This window comes from Girardinichthys multiradiatus, chromosome 2 (genome assembly GCF_021462225.1).
Source record: "Girardinichthys multiradiatus isolate DD_20200921_A chromosome 2, DD_fGirMul_XY1, whole genome shotgun sequence".
Classification (NCBI taxonomy): domain Eukaryota; kingdom Metazoa; phylum Chordata; class Actinopteri; order Cyprinodontiformes; family Goodeidae; genus Girardinichthys; species Girardinichthys multiradiatus.
The window spans coordinates 30,261,305-30,279,728 of NC_061795.1; the positions used below are offsets into that span (position 1 = coordinate 30,261,305).

Below are 18,424 nucleotides of genomic sequence, written 5' to 3' on the forward strand. Positions count from 1 at the left end.
ACCTTCCAGGGACCCTTGTGCTCTGTACAGCAGATGCAACATGTAAAGGTGCTATAGTCCTCAACACAGCTGTCCCAGGTTTGGTTTCTGACCCATTCTGAGCCATTTACTTCATGTCTTCTCCCTCTCTTTGCCCTTCTTTGTCAAGCTACTGACAAATGAAATCCATCAACACTCTTAAATCTTAAAAAAAAACATCCTCTCACAAGTCAGCCTGCAACTAAGTTACATTTATATACAATCAACAAGAGTAAAAAGCATGTTCTCACAATAGACTGTGGGCACTTCAGGCAAAACACATATAAGATCTAGCTAAAACAAAACATGTTTTGATAATTTATTTTAAATAAAATAGTAAAACTACAGAGAAATAGAATTTGTCACTTTTTAAAGACTTATCTTGGCCAAGAATAACAAGAGGAATTCATTTTTATTCCATGTACTGCAACTTGGCAGTTGCATGGGTTTAGCAGTTCTTTATTTACTTAACACATATTTGCTATGGTTTTCCACACAGCAGTACAACTGCATTCATGCAATGAGCTGTTGAAGATTATTGTTGCATGACACAATTTGGTGTTACCAGCCGGTGACCGTGTGCAACAGAGAGGTGTGCTAACAGGGAGCAAAAGGGAGGTTGGTACCACAGAGAGTGAAACTCTGTACTTAGAGCAGAAGGCTGCAACTTTATCTTTCCTATACGCAGCAACCCTATTTCAGAGATGCACGCGGTACAGGTCATTTCCTGTTTCAGCACCAACACCCTTTAGGTTAATGAGTACCACAGTTAAGGGAAACCCTGTCACAACTCCTACCGCATTATTCCAGCTTGTCCAATTTCTGCTTTTACTTCACAGTGACTCATTGTACCGATCATTCCTCATTTCCTCTGCAGCAAAGGTTTGAGCTGTGTGGTGGCAGTCAGAGTGTACCAGACAGCAGCTTAACACAGCACTCATTATTGCCTAATGGACGTAAAGGTGTTTTAATGGCCAGGTCTGGCCTGTTCAACCAGTCATTTGCCATCTATGGCTTTCTATGAGGGCCTTATTACAAATGTCTTTCACGTTTTACACAGCTATTTACAGATCCAGACACATGCTCACACAGCCCTTCAAACCAACATGTGTCCACCTCTAGGACTCCTACTGAATAATGAATAAAACGACTTCACTTTTTTAAATTATTCTAACTGCTGTAAATTGTTTCCAATTTCCTTAAATTGATCAGTTAAATCTTCAGTTTATAGAGGAGCTGAATGAGTTATAGTCACCTCAGAATGAATAGTGACTATATTAGCACCAGAATTTTCTGTAACAGTGCAAGGGCTCCACAGTAATAAGAATGCATTGGTAATTGGATACTTAACTGCTCTTAATGTTGCTCAATTGTTTTAAAATACCCTAATAGAGTGATTTATTGCTTCCAGCAAATCACGCTGCCCCAGAAATCTACACTGAACATCCTAAAGTGAAGCATAAAAATAAAAAAAAAACACCTGAGGCAGACTTTGGGGACATGAGTTACGCTTTAGCGAACATGCACATTATCATCAGTATTTTCCTCTGAGACCTTCAGAGAGGTCATGTAAATGGATCTCATTGTTGTAATAAATGGGTGCAGAACAACAAGCCCAATATCAACAGGCTGAGTGGTGGGGGATCAGTAGAATGCTAAAGAGGATTAAAAGTAACAGTGGAGTTGATGCTAGTTTGAATCAGTAACTTGATCACAGTTCAACTCTGATTCTAGCGTTTGCGTGTTTCCTCCAACTTAATGTGAAGGGTTAGCAGCTTAGAATAGAGGACAGCTGGTGCTTGATTAAGTTAAATGAATTACATAGTTTCTGGTATTTCCTTTAAAGGGCTTACACAAGCATTACTGAAAAGTAACAGGGGTATTCTTTACTAAACAGGAACGTTTCATCTGCACCTTAGATTGTCCCCAAACCTGAACATTTGCAGCACATCAATGAAAAATGTGTAGTTTTCATTTTGTATGCATCTAGTTTTTTGTTTTTTTCTTCCTTTGTTTATCCTTTGTTAGTTCTGTGTCTGTTTTTGTTTAATGGTCACTGTATTTGACAAGACTTAAAAAATATTGAAAAGGCACAGAGTGTATACACAAATGGTTATTTAGAACAATTAGATTTAGTTTTCTTGAATTCCAAAATCGGGGGCCTTTTATTAGGGGTCATCCGGTCTCTGTACAAGCAGAGCAGGAGTTTGGTCTGCATTGCCGGCACTAAGTCGGACCTGTTCCCGGTGCATGTTGGACTCCGGCAGGGCTGCCCTTTGTTACCGGTCCTGTTCATAACTTTTATGGACAGGATTTCTAGACACAGCCAAGGGCCGGAGAGGCTCTGGTTTGGGGACCAGTGGATTTCGTCTCTTGTTTTTGCAGATGACGTGGTCCTGCTGGCCCCCTCTAGCCAAGACCTACAGCATGCGCTGGGGCGGTTTGCAGTCGAGTGTGAAGTGGCTGGGATGAGGATTAGCTCCTCCAAGTCAGAAGCCATGGTTCTTGACCGGAAAAGGGTGGCTTATCCTCTTCAAGTTGGAGGGGAGTTCCTGCCTCAAGTGGAGGAGTTCAAGTATCTCAGGGTCTTGTTCACGAGTGAGGGAAGAATGGAGCGGGAGATCGACAGACGGATCGGTGTGGCTGCCGCAGTAATGGGGGCACTGTGCCGGTCCGTTGTGGTGAAGAGAGAGCTGAGCAAAAAAGCGAAGTCTCGATTTACCGCTCGGATCTACGTTCCTACCCTCCCTATGGTCATGAACTTTGGGTCATGACCGAAAGAACGAGATCCCGGATACAAGCGGCTGAAATGAGCTTTCTCCGTAGGGTGGCCGGACACTCCCTTAGAGATAGGGTGAGGAGCTCGGCCATCCGGGAATGGCTCGGAGTAGAGCTGCTGCTCCTTCACATCGAGAGGAGCCAGTTGAGGTGGTTCGGGCATCTATACCGGATGCCTCCTGGATGCCTTCCTCGGGAGGTGTTCCAGGCACGTCCCACTGGGAGGAGGCTGCTGCCCCCACGACCAGGTCCCAGATAAGCGGAAGACGACGAGTACGAGAATTCCAAAATGTTTCCACACACACTATTTACTTCCTGGAATCAGGTCAACAAATGTTCACAGCATTATGCCGAACCTCAGCTCTGTCTTTACTAGCAACCGGTCTCAGTATGTGTGAATGCGGGCCCACCTCAGGGGACGAGTCGCTCACTTAGTGAACTTAGATGTTTGATAAGCCATCAGAACTCTGCTGAGTTATTTCAAACTTTTAAATTATTGCCCTGATGGTAGGTTTGTAAGATAAGATCAACACATACTGTGCTGTGAAAACATATCTACTCCCTTACAGATGTCTTTGGCTTTTGCTTATTTTGGCACCCTTTAAGTGTTTCATCAACATACCATCTACAAAATGAGAAACTTCAAGAGTGCGTCAATAACTAATCCAGGAGGTCACAGAAGAACCCGAAATAACATCTAGAGTACCGCAGGCCTTTCTGCTTTGGTTAAGGTCAGTATTCGTGATTCAACAACAGAAAGGCTGGACAGAAATGGCAAGAAGAGATTCAAGGTGAAAAATACTTTTGACCTAATGAAACAGAAAAGCTCAAAAACATCTTAATGTTTTCCAAGACCTTTAGGGAACTATTCTGTGGATTGACAAGACAAAACTGGAACTTCTTGGAAGGTGTGTGTCTCATTATTTCTAGAATAAAACTGAAACTTGGTCTGGGGCTTCATTGCTTCTTTAGAACCTGGATTATTTGGTGTAACTGATTGAACAATGAATTCTACGCTTATTGGTTTTGTGGCCTTAAGCACAAGCACACCTAGGTTATGCAGTAGAAAAATAATCCAAAACCAGTCCCCTTCTGAACTGCTAAAAAAAATACAAAGTGAAGGGCTTGGACACACCGAGCCAAAGCCTGAATAGGATTATATTATAGGATTTATTAGACCTGACCTCAAGGTTTTTTTGTATGGCTTACACCAGAAGGCTGAAAAATGTTGAGGGTGTAGTAAGAAGTCTTTTACTTCATCTAATGCAGCCATAAACAAGTCACAAAAATCCTAAAAAGCAGACAGAAATTAATTTCAGGGTGTTATTTAAGTAGAGCTAAAAAACACAAAATTATGGGTGATTGAAAGGACATCACTATAAAATATTTGATTTATTTAATTTAGTTTTTTGGTTCTTTAGAAACCACAATAGCATCATGTTTCCAAAGCACCTTTTCACGAGTTGCATTTAGGGAACAAGGTTAGAAAACGCAGTCATGGTTATGCATTACATAGCTGTAAAAACATCTAATATAACTTTAGGCAAGAAAATAACTTTGTGATTGTTGAAAATAAAAACTACATTCTTTTAATATCTCATTGTGAATTTTGTCTCATTTCCACTTTGAAATTTTACATGGGGTTGCATGTTTGACATCCAAAAGTTCCCATATTTTTCACACCTGTTACTATTTATACAAAAAGAAGATGTTTTTTTTGGATTTGAAAATGGTTATGTAATTATTACTGAGATCTATTACAAACACATTTGTTTATCTATTTTCAAATCCAACCAAATAGTAGGGTGATTGAGAGGCTAAAGTCATGGGATACATTTTCTGCCAACATATTTCACATGCTTCCATTATTTTTTACTGAATAGTTGTCTCTTAATGAACACCGAAGATAACATCAAATATAAAAATGTCATGTTTTTGAACCATTACTAAAGACTCTGGATTTATGGAGTCCAAACTACTAATGGAGGGAGGAGGTCTCCTTGATAATTTAACACAGAATACAGCTGCACCACACAGGATCCAAACAGACACACACAGGCTCCACTCACAAACGACAGAGGGGAGAATGTTGTTAGATGTATTTTGTTGAAAGACTTACTGACAATCTGAGGTTGCATATCTGCCTCTTCCCCCTAAGGGTCTAATTCACACTCTATCCTTCCTTGTTCTTTTCTGTCTTCTCTTCCTTATAGGAAGTATTGTTGACTAACCAGATGATATCCCCAGATGTTTATTCCACAAGGGAGGAATGTGAAGACCTGTCAAGATTTTGGACAGATAAGCTGTTTAATCTGGATGCACATTTTATACAGTGTGTCTGGAATTGACGTAAGGAAAAGCATGACCTTAGGCACAGTAATAACTTATGTTTGACTTATTTTGAGACAGTAAAGGGGTCTATGCATACCCACTTACCATTATGGAACTTAAAGATAATGGCCGTCACATACCTTTTTATACTCGCAGCTGGACTGTTTAACATACACCAGTGTGTAGTATAGAACTGTCTAGTTTACTAGCTCACAGACTGCATGGGACTAACACATGTATGCTGGCAGACTTAGCTTTAACTTTTAACATTCTCAGTATGCTTCTTTAGGACTAGTAAACATATGTTGCTCACTGCCATGATGTTAACATTAATACACAACGTCAGAATACAAAACGGAGCTTGCTTAACTAAAAGGAGCTTGAAATAAGTACACAATTTATTCAAAATGGGACCGACAGTGTTGCCCTTTAGTCTTTTCACCTCACTCTAAACGTAACAAAATACAGCGTTTACCAACTGATTTCTACATTCACATTTAGCTGTGTTTCTCACAAGTATTTTAAAACTCCTTTCATGTGAATTTAACCGCTACTAACCTGTAAAACATAGGGAAATGATGAGACACACAACTGGTGAAGTTTCTCAATCCCTCGCTTCTGCCATATTGGAGATGGAGACCTATAACCTCGCTTTTCTGTCTCACAGAGCAATACGCCACCTTCTGGCATGGGGTATAACTACAACTTAAACAAAGTCATCCCCAAAGTGACTTTTTCACTCCTTTAACCAATACAAATATTTTATGTGATTACACATTAGTGTGTGACATTATACATATTCTTAAATGGATTGTCTTCTCTTAGAATAACAAAGCTTTATGCATTTAACACATTGACCATGATTCTCTTATACTGGCTCCCATATCTTACCTGATCATAGTTCAGGGATCTCATTTATAAAATACTGCTTAGGATATATACTGTTGGGGCCATCCATTTTGGTCGCACAATTTGACATGCGCAGCTCTGATGTCACTGGGAGTATATACCGGCTGAGATGGAGAGTTTCGGTGCCATTTCCCGCCTGTCTCAAAGGACAGCGGAACGGAGGCGCATATCTGGAGAGACAAAAGCTTGCAGGCGAACCTTTGATCCACAAGGCCATTCCTGGAAGAGCTTGAAAGCTGGAAATCTGTCTGATACGAGAAGATCATGAGATTTATTTACCGATCGAAGACCGCGCCCACACCTGGTGCAGGTGGAAACCCACAGAGGTTCTATGTCCAAGGAGATGAGTTTTCCCTCCTTCTGTATGCAGTCAACTAATGGTTCATCTTTTCCCCTCATGGACGGATGAGAAATTAACGTTTTTTTTCTTTAATTTGATCACGGATGCGTGATCCCCCCACTCTCCATTTTTCTTCAGACCTGATCCATCCTCAACTGCTGGAGAGCAGAAATCAACATCAAAGTATTTTCGTTCTTTTCATATTAAATCGGATAGGTGCATTTAGAGGTCTGGGCAGGATAAGGCATAGTGAAACTGATTTAGAATCACCAGTAGTTAATCTCAGGTATTAACTTGTTGCATGCAATACGATTGAATTATGTTATGCTGAGCTGTGTTTTGATTTGGTGCGCAAGCGCTGCTGAATTGTGCGTGGTTAATGTTTTGTCCGGCTGATCTCAAATCAGCCAGGAGTTAGAAGTTGGACTTTTAAAAGTTTTCATTCAAAGCAACTGCGCTCTGGGCCTCGCCCGACCACTCTTTGTTCCAGTTTTATTGCTAGACATTTTCCACTGAGTTCCCACCTAAGAGTTTTATGGCTCTTTGTCAAGATTTGGAGGGATCAGCTGGTTGTGGCTAAAGGGGCATGGCCCCACCGTTTTATCAGCTGATTGCTGCAATTGAGACATCAGCACAACAGGACTTCTTTCCATTTAACCCAAATTACACATTTTGTCCATAAAACTACTGGTTTGATCTTCATAGACACTAAATGTGCATATATGTTTTTCTTTTACTATTATTGTTAGGTAGTCATTTTTATTCCCTTTGTGTAGAATGGTGCTTGTTAGTTAGGTGAAGATTTTTGGACCAGAATAATGGTATATCAAGATTATTTGGCTTCATTAAATCTTCATATATATATATATATAATTAAAAGAAGCGTTTGTGTTTATTTCATGCAACAGCGATTTATCTGTCAAAACAAGGTCGAAGATCCTCCACCTTCAGTGAAGTGGTTGAATAAACAGTGACAGTTTGTGGTTTGGTTAATAATTTGTAATTATTAAAGAGCTTTGAGCCCATAATCACAACACCGGAGGACATCTCTGATTTCTATTCATAAGTAATGATTTTTGGTTAAGAAATTAATATTTTTTCAAATTATGATTTTAAATTGTAATTCTTGATGAATATTAATTAATCAATAATCATAATCCTTGCATAATTGGCGTCCCTGGGTGGTCCTTCAAATGACAGATACCACTGTTGCACGAAGTAACACATTTGTGAGATCCTGGAAACTCTGTGGTGAGATTCGGTAAAAGTTTTCAGTTGTAAGCTGGAGGATGTATCTTGACTAATATTGGCTCAATTCTACTGCAGAGAAGTAATAATATACTCCTAATAGTAATAATAGTTTTTCTAAGGTGCGTTTGTGGACGCAAGGTGGACGTCTTGTGTAGTTTATGGTGAAATTCAAAGTAAATTGCCAGCTTGTCAAAGCAACCCCTGCTGGCTTAGAGCTGTAGCGCAGTCAGCTTGTTGCCAGAGCAACCAAAAATTCCTGGCACAGTAGGATGCATCCAATCTGCATCTGGTTTAACCACAGCTGTAACTAACACTCTCCCAGTCAGGGAGGAAGCAACACTACAGTCTGATGGCCATTGAGTGAATTGCAGTTGCAACAGGATTTTCTCCGCTGCAGACAGGTGTTTAGTGCTACCTTGTGGTCACTAGTGAGAATTACAGTTGCTGCGACAGAATTTAACTAATTTGATTAGTTTTATTAACACAGGCAGATAATCCCATCACCAATGATCAAAGGACATAGCTTGAGCTAAAATCAAGTTATTGATTATTCATTGCCACTTGTACTCTGAAATTTATGCATTTTTGTGGGATTTTCTTGTGTGTGTGAAGCATGTTTTAACCAGACTCGCATAACTAACTTTAGTTGTCTAACTTGGTTGGCCCTACAAGAAAGTAAATAACCCATAGTATGCATCAGTAAAATTCATTTGAAGCTAAGAATAGCATTGGAATGTTTTAGTTTTATTTATCGCACTTTTAAAATTTTATTTTAAAATTTGGCTTTTGTTTTAAAAAAATTTTTTTTGTGTGTTTTGCTTAATCAATTCCATTAAAGCCTAGACTTGGGTAAGCCACAGTTTGAACGGTCAAACCTGTGTGCCCATTTTAAGCAAAACCCATTAATCTGCAAGATATATGTATATATGAATCATACAGTGCTTAGTCTGTTTGTGTTGCTGCTAATTGATTTTAGTGATCATTCAAAACTAAACAGCGTAGTCTGTTTGTGTTAATGCTAATTGTCACTACTGGTAATTTTAGTGGTCATTCATAGCTGAACAGCTTTGTTTGTTGTTGTGCATTTTGGCCAAAGATGGAGAAAACATCCCAGACTGCAGCTGGAGATGTGAGTCAGGAGGGCCCCACAGAAATGCAGGCACAGGAAGCAATTGGAGCTTTGATTTTATTGTCATCAGCGGAGCATAAAGCTCTTAATGATTATAGCATTGAGGATTGTGAAGCAAGGATACAGGAATTGCTCCAGGTCATTAAGAACCCACCAAAATTAACACAGGTGGGTTAAGAAATTATGATTTTAAATTATAATTCTTGATGAATATTAATTGATCAATAATCATAATCCTTACAATACTAAAAGTGTAAGTATGTCTAAAAGCTAAAAATGGAGTACAGCAAAAAAATCCAGACTTAAGAACACCATTCTCACGCACACCAGCAAGCAAGCAACTTCTCCATTATAAATCCCAACAATTGCGTGCACCACCTCACATTCTGCCCTCTACACCCTCTCCACATTTAACCATAATGGTGGGTTCAGACCGACCATAATTTCAGCAAATTATTTGCTTCATTCGTGTGCTGTCCTTGCCTGACAACGTTCCACTCGCTCCACTCCCTTTACTCCCTTGACTCCTTCATCAAATAGGAGGAACTTCTCTCTGCTGATTGCTGGTTTAAACTCAACATGGCGGACCTAGATTTTATGGAGCTAGTCACGGTAATTCATTTGTGGAAAGCCGAACAACGCCATCGTCGTCAATGTCTTTGGGCAGATTCTCCCAGAGTCTGAGCACCTGCTGCCCTGCGTTGGGGGGACAAATCAGCCTCGGGGACACCAACTACAGGTGTTGTATCCCTGTTGCAGAATGCATGTCAGTCTGTCTTCAGTGAGTAAAAAAATCTCACCTCAATAGAAGGCTGTGTGTGAAGGTCACATGTGTGCTTCACAACATCATGCGTGCCTTATTGAACAGTCCTTTTAAGGACTATATTTCAACAGCTTTCTCAAAGCCTCCCACAAACCTCTCAGAGCAAACCTTCCTTCATCCTATGTGTACATTAATGTTTCTGTCTTTTTTATATATGTGATGTTTGCGGATTGTAGGTAATGTTTTCCGTTATTTCTTTGCAGGGACTACACTGACTGATTTGCGTCACGAATTAACAAAACAGTTCAGATTTTTCAAGTCCAGTGAAATTCACTTTGCGTCCATCGTGGGTTTTGCTTTGCTCTCTCTCTCGCTTTGCTCTATTCACCCTAATTGTTCGGTTCGCAACGCGTCCTTTGCATCGCTTTGCTTCTGAGCGCGCCTCTACATTGGGTTAACGTGTCAATTACTCGCTCCTATAGCGTCATTCGCGTTCAGTCTGAATGCACCATAAATGGTCAATACAAAGGACCTCATGAATGTCAAAGTGTATAACATTGTCCCGGCGATGGTTCTCCTGGGTTTCCTGTGCTCTGGCAGGGGCCTTTGGATGTCTGTGGCTCGGCTCTCCTTTGTGTCTATCTCGGGTCCAGGGAGGCTGGTCTGTGGCTCCTCACATCCGCTATTGCATATTTTTATGGAGAAACCTTGTATGCACAAGCGCGCTCACACTTAAACCCACAGGTGTTTAGATTCAGGTTTTAACAGATACACAGATGTTGAGCTGCAGTTACCACTAAATACATCTTGCATTCATTAGTACCATACACCTTTTGGTAACACTGCTGGTATTATATGTTTCTGCAGGTGTAGAAGCAATCTTCTAGGGCGTTATCTTCTAATCTCTTCATCAATTTTTCTATCCTCCATTCTGAACTCCTTCTCTCTTTTTTGCCTTTTTGCCCCACCTCTCTCTCTTTCTTGCTTCTTATTTTTTCCTTTTTGTTTCCGTCTCTGTGTCCATAACCATTGAAATAATCCGAAAGCAGTTCCTGATATAAAGCGGAGCATTAAAGAGTCAGCCGTAATGCTCCACTTGTGAAAATAAATCTGTTGGGCTTCTTCTTGGCACTCAGACAACAATTCTGAGTGCCACACTGCCAGACAGGGCATGGTAAAAAAAAAAAAAAAAAGATTTAAGTTGGCTTATAGGCCTTTTTTTATTTATTTGAAAGGTCCTTATGTATAGATATGGCTCACTAGCACAACTATAAATTACACTGCGGTTTTGAATGCTTATGATAAAGTCAATCTATAATAAAAGCTTATACAGAGTGTACTGAATGTCTGAGAGGAATCATGATGCAAGGTGACTTTAATTCCCCACCTCACCATCTGTGTTGCCAGTTTCCTTCAAAAGGATCATAAGTATGGGTCAGAGTGAAGTTTGCTTTTTAAAGATCATAACCTTTACGTGGAAAGTGACGTATGCCAGTTTCAGGCCCCGTTTTGTGCATACACCACATTTGTAAATGATACCCCAGGTCTTTTCAGCTTAACTACTGAGACTGTCGCTATGCAACCTACAAACCTGAATGCAGATAAATAAATAATCCCATGCTCAGACACTTACTGCACACTAACAAATACTGAAACAAATATGTAAATAAATAAATTTAGGGAGTGCAAAAAACAAACTCATTTTCTCACCACGCTCTCATTCCCACTCTCTGAGTGTATGTTTTGGTTGCAGTTTCAGGATAATGGGCAAGTAAGTTTAGTGTTTACCTTTGGCAGAATGATTTAGTGAATTTGAAATGTTTCTTTTGAAGCATGTGTGTGTGTTTGTGTGTGTGTTTGTGCGTTTATTTGTGCGTGTATTTGTGTTTGTGAGAATGCACCTAATTGGACTCCGGGTTTATTGTTCAAAGAACATTGTGATGTTTGAAGCTTTGATTGTTTGCCTCCCAGATAAAAAAATGCAGTAAGTGCTGTTTTCCTTTACTCAGTTTATGTGCATCTGTTTTTTTATTTTTTTATTTCTCATCTTGTGAAGACTCAGATCAGTTAACACAGCCACAGTTGGGCAGCAGGCTCCAAACTGTGAATATATAACGTATTTTTTTCAGTTACTCATAGATCAAGCAATGGTATAACCCTGCAAATTAAATATGTTTCTGTACAAATAAAGATTAAGCAGCCAAGAAGATATCTTCTAAAGATTGAGTGAATTACAGAGACCATCGTCCTAAAACACCTTTATATTAATAACATGTCCTATAGTCTTATAAACCAGTTGCTGACATGTATACCTTTGTATGTCTGCTTCACTCCTGTACATGTCAGTTGTCTGGAAATATTCAGATTCCCGCATTGCCTGGTGATATATCTGCTTGTGAGCTAATAAATGATCCTAATCCCTAATCACTGATAACTAGCAATCATTGAAAATTAGCTCTGCTCCAGTTGGTTTAGAGCACAACTGGCCTGTTGGCAGCTTCTGTCATCAAGATCAATCAGTTAAAGTGTAGGATTAATGCTTGGAGGGCTGCATGTATGTTTGTGTGTGGGTGTTAAACTGAGTGGGAGCTCCCTGGGTGACCAAGCCTGGAAGACTGCTCCCTTGTCGGAGATCTTGAGTGATTAGTGTGGAAATCACTCGCAGATTGCCATGTATGCTGGACCATAATATGTGCACCATAACATGTGTGTCTTTGCAAAATGCCATCTCCCACATGAATACCACAGGCATGTTAGAAAAGGTGTTTCCTTTTTTGAACAAAAAGGTATTGCAATGTTACCAATTTATGGCAAACGATATATAAATTCATTCACTCTTACCCCATTTTAGAAGGCCCTTTAGCCCACTCAAGACTATAGGTTAAGCCTGAGTGTTTTACCAGCTGACAAGAGGTGGAATGTAAGCTGCACACCACTGCGTGATATTTTAGCTTTTCCTAATAAAAGATCACATATATCCCAGTGAAAGTGGGTCCATTTCTCTTAAAATGGGCATCATTGCAGAGAAATCTTTACTCCCTGGATGTCTGTAATCTCCTGCTTACAATTTAGCTCCACTAATTTTACAGGATAGACATCGCTTTCCAGACTGGTAAATATAGATGGAAACCTCTGCAGCTTCCCACCTAATCCAAAGATAACCTCTGATCCTCCATTTAGAAGAATCAACACACTTAAAACTTTGTGAAAATTACTTTGGCTGTTCTGTTTGCTACCTTAATCATGTTGTCTTAGACTAATTTTTAGCGAGGAATCCATAATCAGTATTTTTCATGTTACTCTTCACATAACAGAACCTGCCATGTGAAGAGTTGCCTTTTAGGTTAAATTATATTTTTATTATGCAAAAAAGACAAACATTTTTTGAGAGTAAAATTGATATAAACAATTGCTTACAAGTTGAAACCAAAGAAATTTAATTTTTCAAATCTCTGTGACACTTGTCCCATTCTAGCAGAACTGATCCCCAGAAGAACAATTTAGTAAGGTTTGTGGACTATATTGTGGTTCATAAAACAGTTTCTCCACATGCAATACTAAAAGCTGCAACATTTTGCTGCTACATTTGTGAAAGTAAAATCAACAATACACATTACATAAAGTATAGAAAGTATTAAAATTATCATTTGGTGTTAAAAGTGATGCTAAGAGTTGCATTAAACATGATCCCTGACTGTTACCAGCTGCTGGTGCTAATGTCATGAAATACTAAATTCAATCAATATAGTTTCATCTGTTGTCTTGATTCTGACATAATACTTTTGCCCAGTCAGGTTTGAAGTATACAGCTTCACCCACATGGTAAAATATGGCCAGTTTGTTTCCAAAAAGACATAGATGGAAAATACTTATTGCTTATGCTTGAGATTCGATAGAGATTACATTGACTTCATTCAGTCATTCATAGTCTTCAAACAATTACAGTTGTCATATTACAACCTCAAACAATTGTACTTTAAATAATTTTATGTTATCCACAACACAAAGTCACACATGAATTGAAAGAAAATGTTATAAAGTTTTCCTAGTTTTTTGTATTCAGTCCCCTTTTTTCTGATATCCCAAAATAAGACCCATTGCAATTAGTCAGACAAGGACAGTGGCAACATTACGCTGTAAGAAAGCTTTTCATCACAAGGAGCTTTTCAAAAAAATTGACAGAGCTAGAGCTATTTTGCAAAGAATAAGGTTAAAACAAATCAGTCTCTAGATGTGCAAACCTGGTAGGGAAATACCTTAAAAGACTTGTAGCTATAATTCCAGTGGCATGTGGTTCTACAAAGTGGTGACACAGGGGGGCTGAATGCACACCGCACTTTTCAGATATTTATTATTTCAATAAGAATTGAAACTCCTGGATCCCTTTCTTTCCACCTTATAATTATATGCTACTTTCTGTTGGTCTAAAACAGGCAACATCGTATGAAGTCACAGTGGCAAAGTCTATCTTTCATATGCAGACCATGACCAAAATCCTACTTTATCCTAAAATAATGGGTTGAACTCCCCTTACAAAACGATTAATACAAGTTCATACATAGTCCCCCAGCTTTTAATGTAACTCCCAGATGAGTGGGTGGGGATGAAATAGACCTAAGCCCCTCTTTACAATTTATGTCATCAGTATTGCTCATCACTAATAGTTTTGCTTTCGTGCATGTGCTATCCTGAGGAAGTGCACACCCTGACACTTAAAATGGTGTCCTCCCAGTCGAGTTGGAGGATAGTGTTTTAATAATCTATAACCTATAATCCTCTCGAGGAACTTGGACGCAGTCATGTCTGCCAAAAAGCACACCCAAAGTTGGAAGAACAGTGGATCATAAAGGTGAGTATTTTATCTGACTTAATGTGAGTTGTATATACTCTAACTCTCTTTTCTTGGTTAAACATCAAAGTGTTGATCTCATGTAAAAGGATCTCTGTGCATACTTGGCTCTGACCACTCCACAGCTTGCGGTTAGAAAAGAATGGACTGGCTCTTGTTAGTGTGTGAAAATATATGACACAGTCAAGTTCACATAAAAATCAGCTCTACCATCAAATCCACACTTCTGTCTTTAAATCTTCTGTCAGCAAGGTATCCCCACCTGCAGGAAGTTGTTGCATGAGCTAAAACTCATCTGTTCTCACCATTCTTCAAAGTTTCAGGTTTGCATTGTTATGATCTTTGACTGGACGATATCACAACTTTTTAAAGCAATTTAAGATTTATCCTTGGGGCTTGACATTTGTTTTGATGAAATATGACTATTCTACAGAGCTGGTTCAAGGTTAGAAAAGGCTCTATGCAGAATTTAATTTAGGGCCCACCTCCAGTTATGCACCAGATATGACAGCACCACTGGCCTCACATTTGTATGTATGTAACCTTTATTTAATCAGGTATAACTCATTGAGATTACAAATGTCTTTTGCAAGAGAGACCTGGGCAAACGCGATAGCAACATACCAACAATTACAAATCAAAACCACAGATATTAAAACCAATTAATATACAATATGGATAATAAAAGAAAAAAAAAAATCAAACAAAGACATGAAAGTAAAAAATAAGAGTAAAATACATCTTAATCAAAGCATTTACAAAAACATATCTTATGTACAAACTGATTAAGAGTGGCCTTAAATACATTAATGGAAACAAATTCCTTCAACTTTAAATCATTCATATTGTTTATATTGTTATATGCATTTATTTTGTGTTTTTCATTCTACATTTTACAACAGGGGCCAAGTTTGAAGTTGTGTTCACTATGATCTAATACTTAAAATTTTAGTCACTCTTAAATGTTTCAAATCATAAATATAAATAATAGACATACACAACCCGAGTAAATACAAAATTAAGTTTTCAAATGGAGATTTCTTTCACTATGGGAAAAAAAGCTATCTAAAACAACATGCCCCTGAGTGAATATGCAATCGGTCCAATGTTAATTTTTAAATTACTTGTCATTAACCTTTTTTTGTTTTAATCCTGACTCTCAGGCCTGATTACTGCCTGACTTGTAGAATCAAGAAATCCCTTAAATAAAACCTGTCCGATTTAGAGCAGGCTAAATATCTCAAAAGACAGTACACCATGCCCTGATCTAAATAAATTAAAGAACAGATAAGAAACAGAGTCACTGACATCTATCACTCTGGAAAGAGTTACAAAGCCATCACTAAGGCTTTTGGATTCCAGCAAACCACAGAATAATTAGCTGTAAATGGAGAATACATGAACCAGCCGTGAACCTTTCCAGAGGTAAACTGAAATTACTTCAAGGGAGCATCCATGACTTATCCAGGAGGTCACAAAAGAACCACATCTACATTGTGGCAGGCCTCAATTGCCTTGGTACAGTGATCCATAACAGACATGCAAATCCACTTCTGAATTACGTAAAAAAACAAGCAAACAAAAAACTTTAAAGTGAAGGTTTTGTTGTGGCCTAGTCAAAGTCTGGACATAAATCAGATGAAGAGGCTCTGGCATGGCATTTAGCAGACTGTTTATGCTTGAAAACCGTTTAATATGATTAAATTAAAATAATTCTGTAAAGAATAGCCCAAAAATCCTCCACAGCAATACAAAAAACTGCTTGCTAGTCATTGCTAACTTGGTGGGAAATGTTTCTACTAAGGGTTGCACAAGCAGGGATACCAAATTTCACATATACCTCAGACTGGACTTGTGTTTCTAGTTAGTAAAAATTAGGGCAGGCAGGGATATACATCTTTCCAGGTATAATACACCACTGTTTGTTCTATTTAGGTATGTTAATCTCGCTGTATCTCTGTTTTTTGTTTTTATCAAGCTGTTGTATCACAAAAAAAAAATACACAGCAATAAAAACTTCAGAGTTTATTAACATTTAATAAACTCAATATCAACAAATCATTTAGTGTTTATTATTGTGGAACAGCTTTGTGAAAATTCTTCTTGTAAGACTGGCTTTATTGTAAAGTTAAATAAATTGAAACGGTTTGCCCAGGGCAAGTAAGCAAGACTTTAATAAAGTTCTCATTAAAATGCATACGCAGTAAATTACTTAAAGAGTTATTCATAACAGTCATAATAAAACGAAAGGAATTATTTTGCACTCATGTGGTTTTCATTTTAAGTTCAATATAAAAAGTACACCAGCAAACTGAGCTGGCTGGCAGCAGTACAGATGCCGAAGGCCCCTCCCCTCCAGCGGCTACATAACTGGGAGGCTGCCGTCAGTTTTCTCGGGGCAAGCCGCCACATAACCTCATATTACCCATCCATCCAAAACACACACCAGCCCTCACAGAGGACCAGGAGTTCAAGAGCGCTTGAACAAACACTGAGGGGAGTGGAAATATCTTGGGGATGTACTTAGTGTATTACTCTCTTTCATATGCGAGCTTGTGCAAGTGTCATATCCTTGGTGGTGATTTATTTTGTTGTGCGTCGGCCAACTTGAAAAGAAAGAGACGCAGACGCGCTTCTGCGGGCTTTTGCTGCGCATGAGAAGTTAGGTGCGCCAACAGGTGAGATGAAACCAGCATGAGCATATTAATCATCGACAGTTTATCACTGTGAGTCATTTCAACTGCGGTGTGACGTTATTAGACATTATTTTTCCTGAGATATGCTTTAAATTGTTAAATCAAACTACGCATAAATATGTGATATTTGAAGAGCAAAGTGTGCACGTTTATATTCAGCTGCTTTGTATGCTGTTTAGTGTTTTAACAGTCTGTGTTTATAAGCTAACCCAGATGATTTACTTTAGAAGGTATTGTTTTGGACGTGTCTATAAATAAGTTATCAACATTTTATCCAGTTTTTATCTAAAAAGTATCAGTCGTCTAAGTTGACAAGGGTTTTCAGGCAATCTAAAACTTTTTTTTTAATAAAAGCTTAAGGATTCAAAAATATTAGATCTGACATGTAAATCTAGTTTTCAGTTTTGTTTTTTGTCCTTCTCTAATACTGTAAAAAACAAAAACAACTGTCAGCTGTTACCAGTGATGTTGTTTGATATTAGTGATATGGCTCACCACCCAGGGTGGCATGGCATGAGAGGGCAAAAGGAGAAAAATAAGAAAAAAAGAACATTTTTTAGTTGTGTTTCACACAAGTTTCCTATTGCTTATTTTCAGGTTGAGTGAGGGTAGTAAGAAAATATGAACACTACAGCTGGCTATAGAGATGTTGATTAACAGCCCTAAATTTAATGGATATTTATCTTTTTTTTAAGAAATCTGGCCTGAATTTGGTAATTTCTTATTTACAATATAAAATGTACATACTGGTATAACCAGAGCAGGAAATTATTTCAGTCTATCTGTTTGTCCACCTATCCAGCAATCTTTTTATAAAGAATAGATGTCAAAAAGATTTCTTTTTTTTGTTCTTTTGAACTTTGAGATATATGTACTGGCACATTGAACTAATACCTGCACTGACTTCTCACATTAAACACACTTGCGATTTGAGCTCATTAACACACAACAATGGACATACATAGTTTACAAACCAAATAGAGAAGTCTATATTTTATGGGTTCAGTGAGTCACACCACTTACTGTGTCTCTGAATGCTATTTACTTACTTAGAAAGAGCTGTGTATTAAAGGGAGTGTTTTGAGCACAGGGATAAGAAACGGATGAAAGGAGGCAGCAAAAGGAAGAGTTTAGTGTTTTGCGAATGTTGATTTCACTGGCTGTGTTTCAGGGTTTTCGGTCAGTATGACAGAGATACTAAAGAAATTCAACTTCAGACCACAGGAAGACAACTCCTTGTTTTACAGTACTCCTTTGTATTCTCCACTCTATCCAAATGTTGTGTCAGTGAGACGTTACCAGGTGTACCTTACACAAACTTCTGTTGATGCTGGCAGGGAGTCAGTTTATATCAGCTGCA

General features: G+C 38.5%; 1 protein-coding gene across 1 annotated transcript in view; it reads left to right on the forward strand.

The window, feature by feature from the left end:
• The first annotated feature begins 16,781 nt into the window (after nucleotides 1-16,781).
• sema3d (sema domain, immunoglobulin domain (Ig), short basic domain, secreted, (semaphorin) 3D) overlaps nucleotides 16,782-18,424 on the forward strand; it is a 49,768-nt gene continuing 48,125 nt past the window's right edge. Inside the window, exon 1 of the mRNA XM_047389779.1 lies at nucleotides 16,782-17,046. The gene's annotated coding sequence lies outside the window, so the exon portion shown is untranslated. The remainder of the gene's footprint in view (nucleotides 17,047-18,424) is intronic.